Below are 10,436 nucleotides of genomic sequence, written 5' to 3' on the forward strand. Positions count from 1 at the left end.
ATAAATGGGTGGTTGATGGTCGGCACAGACTCGGTGGGCCGAAGGGCCTGTTTCAGTGCTGTATCTCTAATCTAATCTAATCTTGCTCTTGCTTCTTTTAACAGTCTGGTGTACATTTCATCCGGCCCTGGTGATTTAGCAACTTTCAAGGATGCAAATCCCATAAATACGTCCTCTCTCCCTACGTTGATCATATCCAATAATTCACACCCCTCTTCCTTAACTACAATATCTGCATCATCCCCCTCTTTTGTGAAGACAGACGCAAAGTATTCATTAAAAACAATACCAACATCTTCTGCCCCTACACAAAGGTTACCTTTTTGGTCTTTTATGGGTCCACCTCTTTCCTTAGTTATCCTCTTACTCTTAATGTATTGATAAAACATCTTTGGGTTCACCTTAATTTTGCTTGCCAATATTCTTTCATGCCCTCTCTTTGCTTTCCTAATTTCCTTTTTGATTTCACCCCACCACTTTTTATACTCCTCTCGGCTTTCTGTCATATTGAGTTCTCGGTGTCAGGCATAAGCTTTCCTTTTCTGCCTTATCTTACCCTCTAAGCTCCTTGACATCCATGGAGCTCTAGATTTGGCCACTTTTTGTTGTTTGCGGGAACACGTTTACTCTGAACCCATTGAATCTCCCCTTTGATTGCCTCCCATTGCGCTGACACTGATTTACCTTCAAGTAGCTGTTTCCAGTCCACTTTCGCTAAATCACTCCTCAGTTTAGTAAAATTGGCCTTGCCCCAATTGAGAACTCTAACTCCTGTTCTATCTCTGTCCTTTTCCATAATTATGTTAAAACTGACTGAATTATAATCATTACCACCAAAATGATCTCCCACTGCCACTCCTTCCACCTGCCGATCTTTATTTCCTAAAACAAGTCTAAAACTGCGCCCTCTCTTGTTGGACTTGCTACATACTGGGCTAAAAAGTTCTCCTGAATGTACTTCAAGAATTCTGCTCCCTCAATTCCTTTCACACTATAACTATCCCAGTTAATATTGGGGTATTTAAAATCCCCTACTATTACTACCCTATTGTTCTTGCACTTCTCAGAGATTTGTCGACATATCTTCTATCTTCCTCTGACTATTTGGGGGTCTATAGTACACTCCCAGCAGTGTGATTGCCCCTTTTTTGTTCCTTAGCTCAATCCAAATGGCCTCATTTGATGAACCTTCCAACATATCATCCCTCCTCACAGCTGTAATAGTTTCCTTGACCAAAATTGCAACTCCCCCTCCTTTCTCACCCCCCTCCCTATCGCATCTGAAAACCCTGTAACCAGGAACGTTGAGCTGCCATTCCTGTCCCTCCTTAAGCCATATGTCTGTACTAGCTATGATATCATACTGCCACGTGTCTATCTGTGCCCTCAGCCCATCTGCTTTATTTGCCAAACTCCTTGTATTGAAATAGACACCCTTGAGCACTGCCAAACTTTTTTTTATTTTCTAACCTTTGTTTCCTCTATCTTCCAGACTCATTCATTAATCTTCTGCCTTCCGTTTTCATTTCAGATTTTGTCCCAACTGAGCCTACCCTCAGGTCCCCACCCCCCTAACAAACTAGTTTAAACCCTCCCCAACAGCACTAGCAAAACATTGGTTAACAGTCAACCATACTGGCATAGGAATGGAGTCACATGTATTTCAGATCAGGGAAGGACAGCTGATTTTCTTCTCTGAACGTTGGTGTTGCCATGAATGAAGCAATTGGGCTTTTGTGACAATCTGAGAGCTTCATGGTCACTTTTACTAATCAAATTCGTGAACTGCCATCATGGAATTTGAACTCACGTTCTTTGGATTATTAGTCCAGTAGCATAACTATCTAATGTTCCAATACTAATTATGCTACTCTACCCTTTATTATGGGGAGAGATTGGAGGTAGCACAGGCACAATCGGCTGAATGGCCTCTTTCTGTGCTATAACCTTCCATGGTTTTAAAAGTAATGTGTAAAGTTGTCCAATTTACTCATTGTAATGTTGTTTTGGATTGATACAAGAGAGCTTATTTTCTCTTTCCCCTTCATCACTGGGTGTCAAATAGGCGCAAAATATACAAGCTATGCTCTACCTGTGGAGAGAACGGACTAATCAAATTTCTTGGCCAAGGAGAAGGCCTGCAGCTGACCTCCTGGCCATGAAACCTAAAGGCCTTCTGGCTGCTGATGCTTATGCTGGGAAGTGAGAGGATAAATCCTACCCTTAGAAAATCAATGTAAGTGCTCAAAAATCACATTTTACACAATGTGCCCACCCCTCCCCCACAAACCATGCACAGATAGGAGCAGACTCTCCTATCTAAGTAGTGTCCAATCACAAACCTCAGGCTTTGGTCGCTGCACAGCTCAATGCAGCGGAAAATAACGGTCGGAAAGCTCCCATCCACCTCGTTTCAATACTAATTCAAGACATTAGACTGCAGGCACAGACCCACGTTTGGGGTTTCCTGTGAAGCCCTAAAGTAGGATTGTGGTTGCCGAGATCTGATGGCACTAACCTCCAGCCCCTTTTCCTTTTTGGTGTGCCTGAGAATTGAGTGTTCTTCAGACATAACAAAGAGAAGAGTCACCCTCAAGCTGTATAGGAGTGGTTGCAAGTCTTCCATTCTTGGCATAAACACTGAAGTCTAATTCCAGCAGCAGCAGTTGTTGAGGGGTCTGAGAATAACTGTCGGCTGCCACTAACTCAGGTTGAACTCTAGGATAACACTGAGTTGGCCCCATCCCATTTCATGTCTGTCATGATATTACTTTCACAATACCAGTAAAAGATTTGTTGGATGTAAACCAAGTAGTGGACAAACCTGCCAAATGACATTTTGTTGAATATTTTCGAAGTGATTTGTTAACATTGGGCACAGAAGCACAAACCAGCTAAGAAACCTCATTAATGATTGTAAAAGAGAGGACAACAAGCTAAGCTGATTTGTCATTTTGTTCCCTAGTTAATCATCGTTAAACCAATGAAATTTGAAAATCAAGCCAATGGTGGAATAAAAACAAGAAATGCTGGAAATACACAGCAGGTCTGGCAGCATTTGTGGAGAGAGAAGTAGAGTTAACGTTTCAGGTCAGTGACCCTTCATCTGAATTGGCAAATGTTAGAAATGTAATAGGTTTTAAGCAAATAAAGCAGGGGTGGGGCAAGAGATAACACAAGCGAAGGTGTTGATCGGACAGAGGGTCACAGAGAATAACTGACCAGGAGGTCATGGAGCAAAGGCAAACGGTATGTTAATAGTGTGCTGAAAGACAAAGGGCTTAATTTTATTGGGGTGCCACGATCCGCGGCTGTGCCCTTTGAATTTGGTGGTGTGCCCACATTTGCCAGCTGCCACTGAGCCCCTGTGATATTAATTAGGGGCAATTGATTCAGCTGGTAGGATCTTGATGTGGTCGTGCTGCCCCACACCCCCCCCCACACCCCCCCCCCATACTACATGGGGAGAGGCGGGACATTTGGCACAGCGAGAGTTTTGACAGCTGTGCAGCAGGTGCTGGGGCCCTATTTTAAGCTCCCCAGCACCTGCTTCCTGACAGTTCTGCGTATGATGTGTGCCAGCATGCAGTGCCAATGTCACATCCCTTTGCACCGTTGGCCCTTCAGGAGAGCCAACGTATGCAATAACATCATTGCCATGCCACCATTACACATGAGCATCTTCACGGATGCAGTGACACGGACATTGGCTCAGTCAGCTGCTGCCTCTAAACACAGGGATGCTGCAGATATGGACTGGTGCACAGCAGGTGAGTGAGGGTGATGTGTGGCTTGCAGAGTTCATGTTGGTTCTTATGGTGCAGAGAGCCTTTGTCTGATAGGCCACGTCTGTACATCCCTACCTCACTGCTCGCCTTGCGTGCAGAGCCTGGGTACCATCTGCCCTCCCATGCATCTTTCATGTTGTAGGTCCTCAGCGTCCTCATAGTCCGAGGAGGAATCCTGTTGACGTCTCTCCTCATCATGTCAGACCTGGCCCCTATTGGGTGCATAGTTATGCAGAGCAGCAAAGAAAGGAGCTGGCCTTTTCGGCCCGTAGTACAGGGCATCACCCTATCTATCCAGACATTGGGGGCACTCTTTCAGCATGCCGATCTCCTGCTCAATGGTGGCTCATGTAGATCAGTGGTTGGCATTGTATCTCTCCTCTGCAGCAGTGGTGGAGTCTCTCACCGGTGTCAGGAGCCATGTCTGCAAAGGATAGCCCTTATCTCCAAGAAGCCACCCCTACTTCTGAGCCAGTTCAGTGAACAAGTGTCATGGCAGCTGCCTGAGAAGTGGTCACACATTCACAGCAAGCATCTGCAGTGATCACATACCAGCTTCACCTAGATTGACAGGGCTCCTTTAATGAAACGTCTGCAGGTGGTAGTCTGGCAGTAGACCTGACTGCCACATGAGTGCAGTCTATGAACATTACAACCTATGGTTCTCCGGCAATGGTGCCAGAACCAATGGCCCTCTGGGCCTGGCTGTGAGAGTCCATTCCGAAGTGGACATACTCACTGGCCCTCCAATGCAGGGCATTGGTGACTTCCCTGATGCAATGATGCACTGCTGACTGTGTGACCCCACAAAGGTCTCAGGTGGGCCCCTAAAAAGGTGCAGAGGCATCAGGTTTGAGAACTGCTGCCACTATGAGGAACAAAGGCATGGGATGTCCACCAGAGCCCATGGGCTGCAGGTCATCCTTTAGCAGGGCACAGAGACGTATCACCACCCTCTCTAAATGTGCAATTGCCTCTGACACTGGTGTTCTGACATCTGGTGGCATATCATGTGGGGCCTGTAGATGCACGGCAAATGTAATGGTGAGCTCCTCTTGGGGGCTGCTGCTCATGACCGGGGGCCTCGACATGGATAGCACTTGCCTGTTGATATTGTCTCTGGCATATACCATTCCTCACAAGCAGAGGATCACACAATGTAGGATGAGCCATCCCTATTTACATGTGATAAATAAAGTTGAACCCCTCATGTCATTGCAGATTCCTAACAAGGCAGGGATTGATGTTGATGGGTACATCAGCTGCTTTCCTGGATCAACTATATGGCGTGCCATGGCATTGCCCATCTTGGCCAACACTCAGAGTGGCACAGCATGGCCACATCAAGATCATACCAGCTGAATCGATTGCCCCTACCATCTATACAATCTTAATGCTCCTACCCTTTCTGGCACCCTCCGCACACTCAGGGTGCCTAGTGTGCCATTGCTCCCTCACAAACACAAACACAGAACGTGCACTGTTAACGGAGGGACGTACACAGTACCTCCCTTCATGCCAGCACAGCTTTCCCACCAGTCATTCCAGGCCCCTTCACTTTAACAATGCAGAGTGAGACCCCTGAAAAGAAACTTACCTTCTGCTGCGAAACCTTCTGCTTCTGTGGATCCGCTGGTTTTTCCAATTGTGAATGGGACAGCACGTGATGGCCGCCTGTTCATTGAAAAATCTGAATGTTTCAGTGGAGAGGCAGTGGGCTGCATAATCAGCAAAAATAAGTACCGTTTGCCATATGCTAATTGTGATGCCGCCGCTGTGTGGCGGTGGGGGTGGCACCGAGGTCCCGCCGCGGCCAGTAATTTTCATAGGGCCCTACGCGCAGTATTTTACTGTCCCCCGCACCGCGACCCACGGCATCGAGGGGCCAGTAAAATTCAGCCCAAAGCATTTGTGCAGAGAGGGTGTTAATTGACAGAAAAATGAACAGCCCTGGCCCAAAGCACAAACATGAAAAAAACAGTGGGTAAGCACATGGTTAAAAAAATAAATGATGAAACAAACTGAAATCAAATAAACAAATAAAAAATAATAAATAATAAAAAGAAAAAATAACTAAAAATAAAAAGAGGGGCCTGTCAAGCTCTATACATGAAAGGTGATCCAACCATGGCGAACATGAGAAGTTAAAGTTAGATCAAAGGAAGGGCTAATAAAGTTGTCAAAAAAGTAGTAAGCCTGAGGATTGAGAGATGGAATACGATGTGAAAAAATGGGAAGAGTATTTCTTAAATGGTGAGAGATTGGGAAGTGTTGCTGTCCAACGGGATCTGGGTGTCCTAGTTCATGAGTCACTGAAAGCTAACATACAGGTGCAGGAAGCAATTAAGAAGGCAAAAAGTATGTTGGCATTTATTGCAAGAGGATTTGAGTACAGGAGTAAAGAAGTCTTGCTGCAATTAGATGGAGCCTTGGTGAGACCACACCTGATGTATTGTGTGCAGTTTTGGTCTCCTTACCTAAGGAAAGATATACTTGCCATAGTGGGAGTGCAAAGAACATTCACCAAACTATTTCCTGGAATAGAGGGATAGTCCTTTGAGAAAATATTAAAAAGATTAAATTAAATGGCCCTGTATTCCCTAGCATTTTGAAGAATGAGAGATGTTCTCATTCAAACATACAAGATTCTTACAGGTCTTCAGAGGGTTGACACAAGAAGGATGTTTCCCCTGGCTCGGGAGTCTAGAACCAGGGACACAGTCTCGGAATAAGGGATAGGCCATTTAGGACTGAGATGAGGAGAAATTTTTTCATTCAAAGGTGGAATTCTCTACCGCAGAGGGCAGTGGAGGCTCAGCCATTGAGTATGTTCATGACTGAGATCAATAGATTTCTACACATTAAAAACATCAAGGCACACAGGGATAGTACAGGAAAATGGTGTTGAAGTAGAAGATCAGGCAAAATCTCATTGAATGGTGAAGTGGGCATGAAGGGCTAAATGGCCTACTCCTGCTCCTATTTCTTATTTCTTATGTTCTTATGTGCAGCATTATGAGCTTTACAGACTTGTGTGAAATTGCTCAAGATGGTGACCCGAATATGAAGCTGTCGAAGGTAATATTGAGGCTGTATGATGGAACGATGCTCACCCTGAGGATAAACTAAGCTAAACTAAGTCCAATGCAACGGTAAGAAAGAAAAACTTCAGTTCCAGATAGTGGGCACTAAGCAAAATCCCCTCCTCTCAGCTGAAACAAATCAAAAGCTTGGACTGGTAACCCTCCATGTACCAAAAGAGATTTGCAGTGTTTCACATGACACCAATCCATTAACTACTGAACAAATCCTGACAGATTAAAAAGATGTTTTCACAGGTCTTGGATGCTTTCTTGGTGAATATTATCTTGAAGTAGATGACAGTGTGAGGCCAACTCAACGCCCTCATGTTCAGCCTGTAGGACAAGATAGAGGAGTTTGAAAAGATGGAAGTAATCAAGAAAGTGACAACTCTTACATGTTGGATTAGCAGCATGGTAGCAGTGAAAAAAGCAAAGGAAGAAGTTGAGATAGTTGTGCCAAAGAAAGCTGGAAAGAGAAAGAAAGAGAAGCAAAAGCATAAGACTGAAATTGATACATCCCTTTCACTATTTGTTGGAAATTTGAACTCTGAAAAGAACTTTGAGGAAGTAAAGAAATTCCTGAATGGCTTCTTCACCAAAAAGAAATTTTCAGTCACGGATGTTTGAATTGGATCTAGTAGAAAGTTCGGTTGTATCGAATTTGAAACCAAAGAACAACTGGAAAAGGGATTGGAATTCAATGGAAACAAAATGCTGGGACTTGCAATCAAATTTGACAAAGCACACAGCAAGGAAAGCAACACAGATAGCAAAAGAGAAAGGGACTGCAAGACATTGTTTGTCAAAAATCTCCCATTCAAGATAACTCAGGATGGCCTCAAAAAGATTTTTGGGAAGGCTATTGACATTAGAATTCCTGCTTCTCATGTTGATTCAGGGACTGGGACATTCAGTATATTCAATTTGAAAATGAACCAACTGCAGATACAGCATTGGAACATAAACAAGGCACTGAAGTTGAAGGCAGGGCAATCATTATTGATTTCACTGACAATAAGAATATGTTAAATGTAAAGGGTAGAAAAATGCAACCAGATTCTGATCCACTCATTGTAAATAACTTGGCATATTCTGCAACAGAAAAAGCCCTTCAGAGTATTTTTGAAAAAGCCTCTTTGATCAAATTACCAGAAAAGAATGGCAGACCAAAAGAACTTGCATTTGTTAAATTTGTATCTATTGAGGATTTTAAAGAAGCTCTTAAGCATCACAGCACTACAGAAATTGAAGGAAGAACTGAGGTTGGATTTCAGCAGCCAAGGACACAGAAGTGGTGATGGTTCCAGCAAGACATTGTTTGTTTGTTCCGAAGAAGGTTCACTGACCCGAAACGTTAACTCTGCTTCTCTTTCCACAGATGCTGCCAGACCTGCTGAGTGATTCCAGCATTTCTTGTTTTTATTTCAGATTTCCAGCATCCGCAGTATTTTGCTTTTATTGTTTGTTTGTTTGTTTGTGGCCTTTCTGGTAATACAACTGAAGAAAGTTTAAAAGCAACTTCTTGAAGGAGCTAGAATTGCAACAGTCAGAAAATCTGGAAGATCAAAAAGTTTTGGCTTTGTGGACTTCCCATCAGAATAAGATGCAAAATCAACTAAGGAAACAATGGAAGATGGAGAAATTGATGGATGCAAAATGACACTTGACGTTGCTAGACCAAAGGGTGAAAGTCAATGAGGTGGTCGAGGTTTTCGAAGAGCTAGAAGAGTATACGTGGATTTGGAGGATTCAAAGATGGAAAGACAACTCCTCAGGAAAGAAAATCAAATTTGATTTTTAAAAAGGCTAATAAGACTGCTTTACCTCTGTGTTCAGGCAGAGCCTCTGTTGATTTGCCTCAGCAATGGACATTCCAGAGTTCTGCATGGACTAAATGGCTGCACAGTTTGGAGTGTGGTGGGAGCTCCCTAAGGTTCTGAATGGACTTACAATTAAGTAAAGGCAGAAATTGTTGGTACACCTATATGGGTTTTGTCAAATTTATTAAGTTTTCTGTTTACCAATATGTAGATGTACTGGTCCCTATGTTTTTTATTAGTTGCAATGTAAATGCAAATTTTTCTTTTATGAAAAGGGGGAGTGTTTGGATAAATACTTTTGTACACTTTGGCTTGCTGTCCACATGTGACGCCAAATGTTGTGATATGTAACTAAAGGCTTTCAGCAGAAGCCTTTTTATGAACCACATAGAACAATGATACCAATCCAAAGCTGTTTATGATGTAAAAGCAGAAATGCTGGATTCACTCAGCAGGTCTGGCAGCATCTGTGGAAAGAGAAGCAGAGTTAACGTTTCGGGTCAGTGACCCTTCTTCGGAACTGACAAATATTAGAAAAGTCATAGATTATAAACAAGTGAGGTGGGGGTTGGGCAAGAGATAACAAAGGAGAAGGTGCAGATTGGACCAGGCCACATAGCTGACCAAAAGGTCACGGAGCAAAGGCAAACAATATGTTAATGGTGTGTTGAAAGACAAAGCATTAGTACAGATTAGGTGTGAATATACTGAATATTGAACATCAGCAAGTGCAAACCTGAAGAAAAACAACCTGAAAAAAACAGTGGGTAAGCAAACTGAACAAACTAAGATGAAATGAAATAAATGCAAAAAAAAAATTGTAAAAAATGTAAAAAGGAATGCAAAAAAAAAGGAAGAAAAAATAACTAAAAATGACTAAAAAAGAAAGTAAAGTGGGGGGCTGTCATACTCTGAAATTATTGAACTCAATGTTCAGTCCGGCAGGCTGTAGTGTGCCTAATCGGTAGATGAGATGCTGTTCCTCGAGCTTGCGTTGATGTTCACTGGAACACTGCAGCAATCCCAGGACAGAGATGTGAGCATGAGAGCAGGGGGGAGTGTTGAAATGGCAAGCAACCGGAAGCTCAGGGTCCCGCTTGCGGACTGAGCGGAGATGTTCCGCAAAGCGGTCACCCAGTCTGCGCTTGGTCTCCCCAATGTAGAGGAGACCACACTGTGAGCAGCGAATACAGTATACTACATTGAAAGAAGTACAAGTAAATCGCTGCTTCACCTGAAAGGAGTGTTTGGGGCCTGGGATAGTGAGGAGAGAGGAGGTAAATGGGCAGGTATTACACCTCCTGCGATTGCAAGGGAAGGTGCCCAGGGAGGGGGACGAGGTGGTGGGGGTAATGGAGGAGTGGACCAGGGTGTCGCGGAGGGAACGATCCCTTCGGAATGCTGACAGGGGAAGGGAGGGGAAGATGCGACTGGTAGTGGCATCACGCTGGAGGTGGCGAAAATGGCGGAGGATGATCCTTTGGATATGGAGGCTGGTGGGATGAAAAGTGAGGACAAGGGGAACCCTGTCACGGTTCTGGGAGGGAGGGGAAGGGGTGAGGGTAGAGGTGCGGGGAATGGGTCGGACACGGTTGAGGGCCCTGTCAACCACAGTGGGGGGAATTCCTCGGTTGAGGATAAAGGAGGTCATATCAGAAGCACCGTCATGGAAGGTAGCATCATCAGAGCAGATGCGTCGGAGACGGAGAAACTGGGAGAATGGAATGGAGTCCTTACAGGAGGTA

The 10,436-nt window shown here is 44.2% G+C and overlaps 1 pseudogene; it reads left to right on the top strand.

The window, feature by feature from the left end:
• Positions 1-7,234: 7,234 nt before the first annotated feature.
• Positions 7,235-8,654, top strand: LOC137370273 (nucleolin-like; annotated as a pseudogene).
• Positions 8,655-10,436: the final 1,782 nt, after the last annotated feature.

Source organism: Heterodontus francisci, chromosome 5 (genome assembly GCF_036365525.1).
Source record: "Heterodontus francisci isolate sHetFra1 chromosome 5, sHetFra1.hap1, whole genome shotgun sequence".
Taxonomy (NCBI): Eukaryota; Metazoa; Chordata; class Chondrichthyes; order Heterodontiformes; family Heterodontidae; genus Heterodontus; species Heterodontus francisci.